Consider the following 8,722-nt stretch of genomic DNA (forward strand, 5'->3'; position numbering starts at 1 on the left):
TGATAAGATGTTGGTTGAAAAAGGGAAAAAGAAAAATTCAAAAAAAAAAAGAAAAAAGATTTAAAAAAAAATTAACTTTGAAAGACTAAAGAATCATGGTAAAAAAGCCATGAATTCTATGTGCATTATTCCCCAAGCGCTGGAGTTCTGCTGTTCTCATTGATAGGTAAACATGGTCTTGGCTGGCTGTTCTCGCTGATCTTCTGGGGGAGGGGCCTGTTGCCGTGGTTCCCAAATGTCTTTGCCGGAGGCGGAATTGCCCCGCCCTTGCCCGGTCCGGGCTAAGTAATCTGCTCGGGTTTGCTCGCTGGAGTTTTGGTTCCCTGCAAGCTCTCCATACAGCTTTGGAGGCGGAGAGTGAAAATGGCGGCCTCCCAATCTCCGCCTCAGAGGAGCTGAGAACTCGGGCTCCGCTCCTCAGTGAGCCCCCAGAGAAAAGCCACCAATCACTCCTGTCTCCCCGGTCTCCGGCCGCACTCCGTGCTCACCCGGCCTGTGACCGCGCGTTTCTGTCTCTGGCACCCGACCCCGTGTGGAGTCTCCAAACCCAGCAGATCCCTGCGGTGCACTCCCACACCTCTCCTCCCAGGGGAAGAAGGTGAGTCTCCCCGGATCTACCGCTTGTTGGGTCCCTGCTGGAGGAGCAGTGGCCCGACTGTGCCCCGGATCACGGTTTATGGCAACCCCGAACTGAGAGCCCACACCTCGGCTCCCTCTCTGCAGCTGGCTTCCCCGCTCCAATACCTGGGAGCTCTGCCGCACTCAGGCACCCCGGGTCTTTCTATGACCCCCAGGGTCCTGAGACCACACTGTCCCACGAGGGTTCCACCCCTCGCTTAGCCACCGGAGTGACGTCCCTCAGAGGAGCTGACTTCTAAAAGTTCTGATTTTGTGCTCTGCTGCTCAATCACTTGCCAGAAGCGGCCAACGGAGACCCTTCCCCCGCCGTCTATCCTCCGGAATATCGCCTCAGATTCACTTCTCCACACGTCCTACCTTCCAGAAAGTGGTCGCTTTTGTGTTCAGAGAGTTGTTGCTCTTCTTTTCTTCGATCTCCTGTTGAGTTCGTAGGTGTTCAGAATGGTTTGATCCCTATCCAGCTGAATTCCTGAGACCAGACGAAATCCAGGTCTCCTACTCCTCCGCCATCTTGCTCCGCTCTCCCCAAAGTCATGTAATTTTTAACTCTCATGAATAAAACTGTATCTTTGTTATTCCTTATGCTCTTTCTAGTTAAATTTATTTGTTTTTAAAGATCTAATTCATATGTCACCTTCTCTGAATGCTTCTAAGATAACATGTAGTAGGAAGGAGAGGGCAGTAACAGATTTTTTAGTTCTCACCAGAATTCCCAACCAACCAAATATAGTCCTTGCCTTCAAGGAACTTTTTATTTGTAACAAAGAAAGATATACCAAGGGGCGCCCGGGTGGCTCAGGTGGTTAAGCATCTGCCTTCAGCTCAGGTCATGATCCCAGGGGCCTGGGATCAAGCCCTGCATCAGGCTCCCTGCTCAGTGCAGAACCTGCTTCTCCCTCTCCCTCTGCCATTCCCTCTGCTTGTGCTCTCTGGCTCTCTCTCTCTGTCAAATAAATAAATAAAATCTTAAAAAAAAGAGAGCTCTACCAAAAAATGCATACAATGAAATATAATAGTAGAATAATAAATATATGTGTAAAATATAAAAGTACAGAAGTAGTGGTGATTATCTGGGTGTGGGTGTGTGAGGAGAGTTTGAGTTTCACAAAATAAATACCAGCTAACACTGTTTTAGAGGATAAACAAGTTTACCTGGTTGAAAACAGTCTGGGTAGGGAAGAGGGGGGAGTAGACCCCAGGTTCAGAGAACAAGTGTGAAGACAGATCAAGCAAAAGGCATGGCATTATGAGTACTCTGTTTTGTTTGGGTTCCTAATTCTTCAATACTTTCTTTTTCACAGTCAACAAATATTTATTGAGTACCTATTGTGCCCCATGGACTATTTGTTCTATCAAATAAGCATTCAGAAGTGAACAAAAGAGAATCAATTTAAGCCACAGTGGAACTCAAATTCCAAAGGAGAGATAGGGTAGTCAAGATAGTCAATAAACCAAATGAGTACAAAAAAATGTATTGTATCGTAGTTGATAAAAAGCACCATAGAGAAATAAGGAGGAAGAAATGGAAATGGGAGTTCTGCAGTGGGGGGATGTCAATTTTAAGTGAGATGATCAAGGGTAGGCTAATAGAGATGGTAACATTTTAATAAAAATCTGAAAAAAGTATTCACATAGGAATTGAGAGAAAGTATTTCAGGAAGGGAGACCAGCAAGAATAAAACTCTATGATTGAGTGTGCCTCAGTTGGGGAATAGTGAAGAGGTCAATGTAGTTTCCAATCTGTTTTTCATTCTCTTTATGCTTATGCTTTAATCATAATCATATCTCAATCTTTGAGCATGCCTTGATATTTTACATTATATCTTTCACACTTTGTTCTAATTAGGAATGTTGTCTTAAGTTCTAGATACTGATAATTCTTCCTGTAAGAATATACTTAAACATCATCTCTATTTCCTTTTCCTCTCCCAGGTATATTAAGGTTCTCTTTTCATAATGTTCCTTTGTAACTTGTACCAAGGTGATTATTTCAGTTTTGGACATTTTAAGTTTGACATGATTTTGAATCATCCAAGTACAGAAATGGACTTATGAGTCTGCAGTGCAGAGTAGATCCAAGGTTGGAGATGGAGATTTATTAAAAAAAATATGAGAAGTTGGAACCAAAAGAACTCATAATATCATACAGGAGAAAATGTAAAGTGATAACAGGGTTAAGAATTAGCACAATTCTACATAAAATCAACATTGAGAGAGAAAGGGAGAGAGATACAGAGAAAGAGAATTTGAGGAAGGAGCTTTAGAGTTCTTACAGAACTAGAAAGAAACCCAGGAGAGAATTGGAAAGTGATAAGGACATGTAAGGGCCACAGTGGAAAATTTTCAGTTCTCAGGGTCTTGTACTGTAATTAGAGGAAAATTTAGGGTTAGAGTAATTTTCTGTGAGGGAGATTTGAATATACACTTATAATAAGGGTAAGTCTAGAAAAATGGGTGTTGAAAATAAAGGAGATACAAACAATAATTGCTGAAAAGGAGACAGGAGGAGAAAGGTTATAAAAAAAACCAAAATATTTGGGTGTAGTTGAAACTAGTCAGCTTTTATTGGAACATCCATGAAAATTCAGAGAAAATTTATAGTTACAAAAGCTTAGTAAATTAATAATATCAAACAATAATTTATCAATTTCTGGGTAGATTTCTTTCCAACTATTATGTCTTCTAGTTTTTTTTAATATGTTATATAATGAGTGTGTATGATTTATTAAATTGTGTTGAATTACCAGGAAACAGATTCTAGGATGAAGATTTGTGTGTAGATTTCCAATTTACCTGGGAAAATACCCATTATTGACAAATTTCCCTTTTTGCTCTTGAGCATAACTATAATAGCAGTTTTAAAATCCTTGTCTCCTAACTATCATATCTGCCTTTACTCTTAAGTATAAATCTCATTTTTTTGGTTTGTTTTTGTTTTTGTTTTTTTTTTTTAAAGATTTTATTTATTTATTTGAGAGAGAGAGAATGAGAGAGAGCACATGAGAGGGGCGAGGGTCAGAGGGAGAAGCAGACTCCCCGCCAAGCAGGGAGCCCGATGCAGGACTCGATCCAGGGACTCCAGGATCATGACCTGAGCCGAAGGCAGCCGCTCAACCAACTGAGCCACCCAGGCGCCCTGTTTTTGTTTTTCTTTTGAGAGGCAGGCAGTAGTAGGGGGAGGCAAGTATGTATAGTAATTTTAGATTATATCCTGGACATTGCAATGATACATTGTAGAGATTATAGATTCTGTTATGTCATTGCAATGATACATTGTAGAGATTATAGATTCTGTTATGTCTTTTTGAAGAGTGTGAATACGTTTCATTTATACATTTAAAAGGTGGTTAACTTGGGCATATTCAAATTCCAAATTCTGTCTCCCCTGTGGCAGGCAGCCATTGAAATCTCTGTTAAATTCTTGTACTAGTTTCCTATGGCTTCTGTAACAAATTATCACCACAACAAAACAACTAAATTTATCCTCTCACTTAAATCAACAAATGTCTTAAAACAATAAAAAATATTCTCTCACAGTTCTAGAGACTGGAATGTCCAAATCAGCATCACTGGGCCATAATCAAGGTGGCCCAGCATGGCCACCCTCTCTCCAACAGCCCTAAGGAGAATCCATTCCTTGCTTCCTCCAGATTCTGGTGGCTGCAGGGGTTCCTTGGCATATGGCTGCATCACTCTAATTTTCAAGGCCAGCATCCTCAAATCTCTCCCTGCTCTGTCTTCACATCACCATCTGCTCTGTGTATAGTAAAATCTCTTTCTGCCTGCCTCTTATAAGGATACATGTGATCTCATTTAGGACCTAGCCAGATAATCCAGGATAATCTCCCGATCTCAAGATCCTTAATCACTTCTGCAGAGACCTTTGCCATGTAAGGTAACATTCACAGGTTCCAGAGAGTAAGGGGCCATTATTTATCCTATTACAACTCTTTTAACTTTATCTGTACTGCTTGGAATCTGTCCTGTGTATATATGGTTTAGGAGTCAGTTTAAAATTTGGGTAGAGTTTATACTCTGAACTGACAATTCTCCCTTTCTGGATGTCTCCTACCTGGGACATTCCTGTCTCATTTTCTTTCTTTTGTCATCTATAACTCTGTTTTCTGGTAAGTAAGTAAAGTAAGAGGAAGGAAATAATGGAGGTAAGAGAAGAAATCAATAAAATAGAAAACACATACATATTACAGAAAAATTAAAAAGCCAAAATTGATATTTGAAATGATTAATAAAATTTCTAAACACTGGAAAACTAATAAGGGGAAAACCCCACAATTTATCAACATTGAAAATGATAATTGGATCATAAATACAGATCTAATAGATATTAAACACACAAAAAGGGGATTTAATGAACAACTTTAGGCCAATAAACTTGAAAATTTGGGTGAAATGGAAAATTATTTCCTCTGTACCTCTCCCTTTGCTTCTTTTGGTAGTTTTGGGGAGTAGGGTGTATATTTGGGTAGATGACTTTTTATAAAGATGCTGGTACCATATTATTAACAAATAGTTTTGTGTCATTCTGCTCCTCATTTTATGCTCTAGGAAACTGAGTATTACAGTTCTATCCCTAGCCTCTTAGCTATTTACTAGATCAGAGTAGAACAAAGGTCTTCTAATGTCTCATCCCATGTCCACTCCAGATGTGAAGGTATTCATCATTTCAAGGATGTACTCAGAAAATGAAATTTTCAGTGTTTCTAGGTGGCTTTTGGGAAAGAAGGGAAAGTAAATGTTAATTAAGGTTAACAATGGAGTTCACTAATAATAACTGACTACTTACTCTCTGTGAGTAACAGAGACCAAACTCCAATTTAACAACTGAATTGAGCATTGTCCTTCCCCATGAGTTTCACAAGTTGAAAGAATTTTGAGGACATACTGGCTGACTAAGGAGTAACATGCCTTTTTGTTATATCACAGGTTGATTCCTGTTATGCAAATGGAGTAATATTAACGGGAAATAGTGGGTTCTACTGTGAAACAATGGAATCTGTGTGAAGATGTCCTGGCAATATCAGTAATATCAGTGGCTTTTCTGTAAATCTGCCCTTGTGGTGCACAGCAGTCACTGACAAAACAAAAGGAATTCTAATCCTACTGTTCATCTCCAAAAATATTGCAGTGGCCCCGGGTGAGTAGCAAACTGCTACTGTCAACTGTATTTCCAGTATTTACTATTTGAAAACTATCTTCCCCACCTCTTTTTCCAGCCACATGGTGCAGGGTGTGTGTGTGTGTGTGTGTGTGTGTGTATCCCTTTGCAATCATTCCCTATTGGCTATGTAAAAGCTAGGTCAGTGGGCTGATGTGATCTTCTTTGAGACACTGCATACTGGGTTTAGCATGACAATCTTTGTACTAGTGGGCGGAGCCTCTGTTGTCTTTCTGCTCTGTTGAGTTTCATTTGAAATTTTGGTTGGAAAAGCCCCTTTTTTCTTATTCTCCCCTGTCTTTGCTACCACAGGCAACATGCAACCATTCTGGGCAGCTTCGGAGTGAGGAAACGGTGGGTGGGATGCAGGAGAAAGAAAAGGAATACACACTGTGGAAACTGCACTGCTGTTGTAAGATTTAATCACTGGTTGGAGGAAATTGGAATGTTTCAAGAAAGAGTGCCAATGAAGGGTGGAAGAAGGAGGGGATGGATGGCAGGAGAATTCAATAGTAGGGCCAAGGGAAGTTTAGCAATGTAATACCCAGTGTACTGTGCTGGGGAACTCTGCAAGTGATGAGGCAATCAGAGCCAGCCAGAGAACCAGGCAAAATTTTCCTACTGTTTCTTTTCTTTTCTTTTTTTTTCCTACTGTTTGTTTTAGAGTTTTGCAAATAGGTTCTTTACCAGGCTGTCAGATAGTGAGGATTCAGACTAATGTTTCTGCTGTTCTCCTCTTTCTTATTTTAGGGACAGTATGTGCTAGAGGCAATCTGCCTAGCTAGCCACCCATTTCCATCAGCTTTCTGTATACCTGAACACCAGCCCCAATTACTCTGATCCCTATCTTATGAGGCAGACCCCCAACTGACAAGCAAACTTAATCTCAGCTACTGATTATGTCCTGCTTAATTTCCAGTTAAAGTGGCATGCTCTCATATATTTTTATAGATGCTGGAAAATGAGTACACTGTTGGATCAGTCTTGAAAATTTCAAAAGGCTGTGTGGTTCAGGGAGGAAAAGGGGCAAGAACTCTGCTGGAAGAGATACCAAAGTTATTGTTCATTGTGGTGAAAAAATAATGGAGGAGTAGCCGTAAGATCTGAGTTCTAGACTCACCTTGGCTTCTAAGTAGGTACGTGATCCTGAGCTAATTATAATAATTGAGTCTCTCCTTCACAGAATAATGGTGGAAACTGAGAGTTTCTAAAGTTCTTTAAATTCTCACATTTTATAAACCATATATTCACCTTTAAGTACTGAATGTCTCTTATACACCTAACATTATATACATAACTATATTTTAATTACCTTTACTTTCAAAGGAATACATTTCCTTGACTACTTCAATTTCCTCAATTGTGAAATGGAGCTACTAATGACTCTTCTACTTACTTAAGGAAAAGGGAATTTTGTCTGAAAGTGATTTGAAAAGTGTAAAATGCACTGTAGCAGATACTTTTGATATATTCATATATATAAGAATATATGTATTCTGGGAACAGATGTACAGGTTTTGCTCTCTGAGATAATTACCAATAACCTAGAGATAGTCTGTTTTATCTGAAAATATATGAGGTGCCTGATGCCCAGATAGAAATTATAATCCTTGTAATACTGTTCCCAAATTGTGTGTGTATGTGTGAGCTGTAATTATATCAGTAAATATGCAAAGTGACATTGTCTGTTTGAAAAATCAATATGCTCCATGAGAGCTTGCCTACCTTATTCATCACTATATTTACAATAGCAATATTTGTTGAAAAAATGAATGAATTAAGGAATGAAAGAATGAGGATAGCAGAGATTTCTTTAGTATTCTTTTCACTTCCAATTTCAACTTTTGTGCTAACCTCAATGTTCAGTTTCTTTCCTTGATACTTCACTTTCTCCTCACTGCTTAAATCTAGGGGAGGGTCTGCTAGAGTTCACTGTTACTCAAAATAATATAGGCTTAGGAATCAAAAGATGTTAGTGTTGAAAATACATATTCCTTACTATAATATTTTACTATCTTCATTGCTTCCTGAGTCCCTCTTTAACACGTTCTATGGATTATTCTTGTTTAGTTCCCTAACACCTAACATGGGGCGTGGCACAGAATAAGTGCTCAGTAAATGCACTAAGTAATGCATGATTTGTTCAATTAAATGGAACAATTGGTTTGGGTCCCTGGAGTGGAGATGCAAGACTAATGGCATATTACATAGAACCATGACTGATTGGTTTTGAAACTTGCCATTACATTTCTAGTTATTCCCATTCAGGGGTAAGTGGGTTGCCAGCATAAAAGCCGTATGTATTGCTCTCTATAAGTTATCTTTAGGGTCCCTTCCCACTTCCAAATACACTGATTCGAATCATCTAGTTTTATAAAGAGAACATTTTATGAAGAGTCTGGCCAATAGTCATAACAACTATAAGCACTAAGGTACGAGCCTACATTTATTGAGCATTTGATAACAATGCCATTTTCTCTAACAGGTGTCCAGTGAGCTGTGTCATGTTCAGCACTGATTAAGATGACTACTTAATTTAGGTGGATGCAGAACATGGCTATTTGCAGAAAGGAGGCAGCCTGCAAGTGAGAAGATTGTTTCCTTGTATGGCACTAAAATAAGATGCTTCCCTTCCTCCAATTTTGCTGGTAATCTTTCTATCATTTTCCCCCATTTGAGAAGTGCCTTGAATCCCACAGCTTCCTGATTCCACCTGGACAAATGGCAGAGATGAAAGATGGGAACAAGCTTGTTTTATCCTTGGCCCCCTTCACCTAAAAGGCAGGCTTGGGATCACCTAGGATTAGGTTGGCTTATACATCCTCTGCAGCCTCAGAGTTTGAGCACAAAAGGAATGAGGGACTAATATCAGTAGAAAAGAAACAGATTGATTATCAGTTAGTCTGG

This window comes from Leptonychotes weddellii, chromosome 5, assembly GCF_054177405.1.
Source record: "Leptonychotes weddellii isolate Sample4059 chromosome 5, ASM5417740v2, whole genome shotgun sequence".
Classification (NCBI taxonomy): Eukaryota; Metazoa; Chordata; class Mammalia; order Carnivora; family Phocidae; genus Leptonychotes; species Leptonychotes weddellii.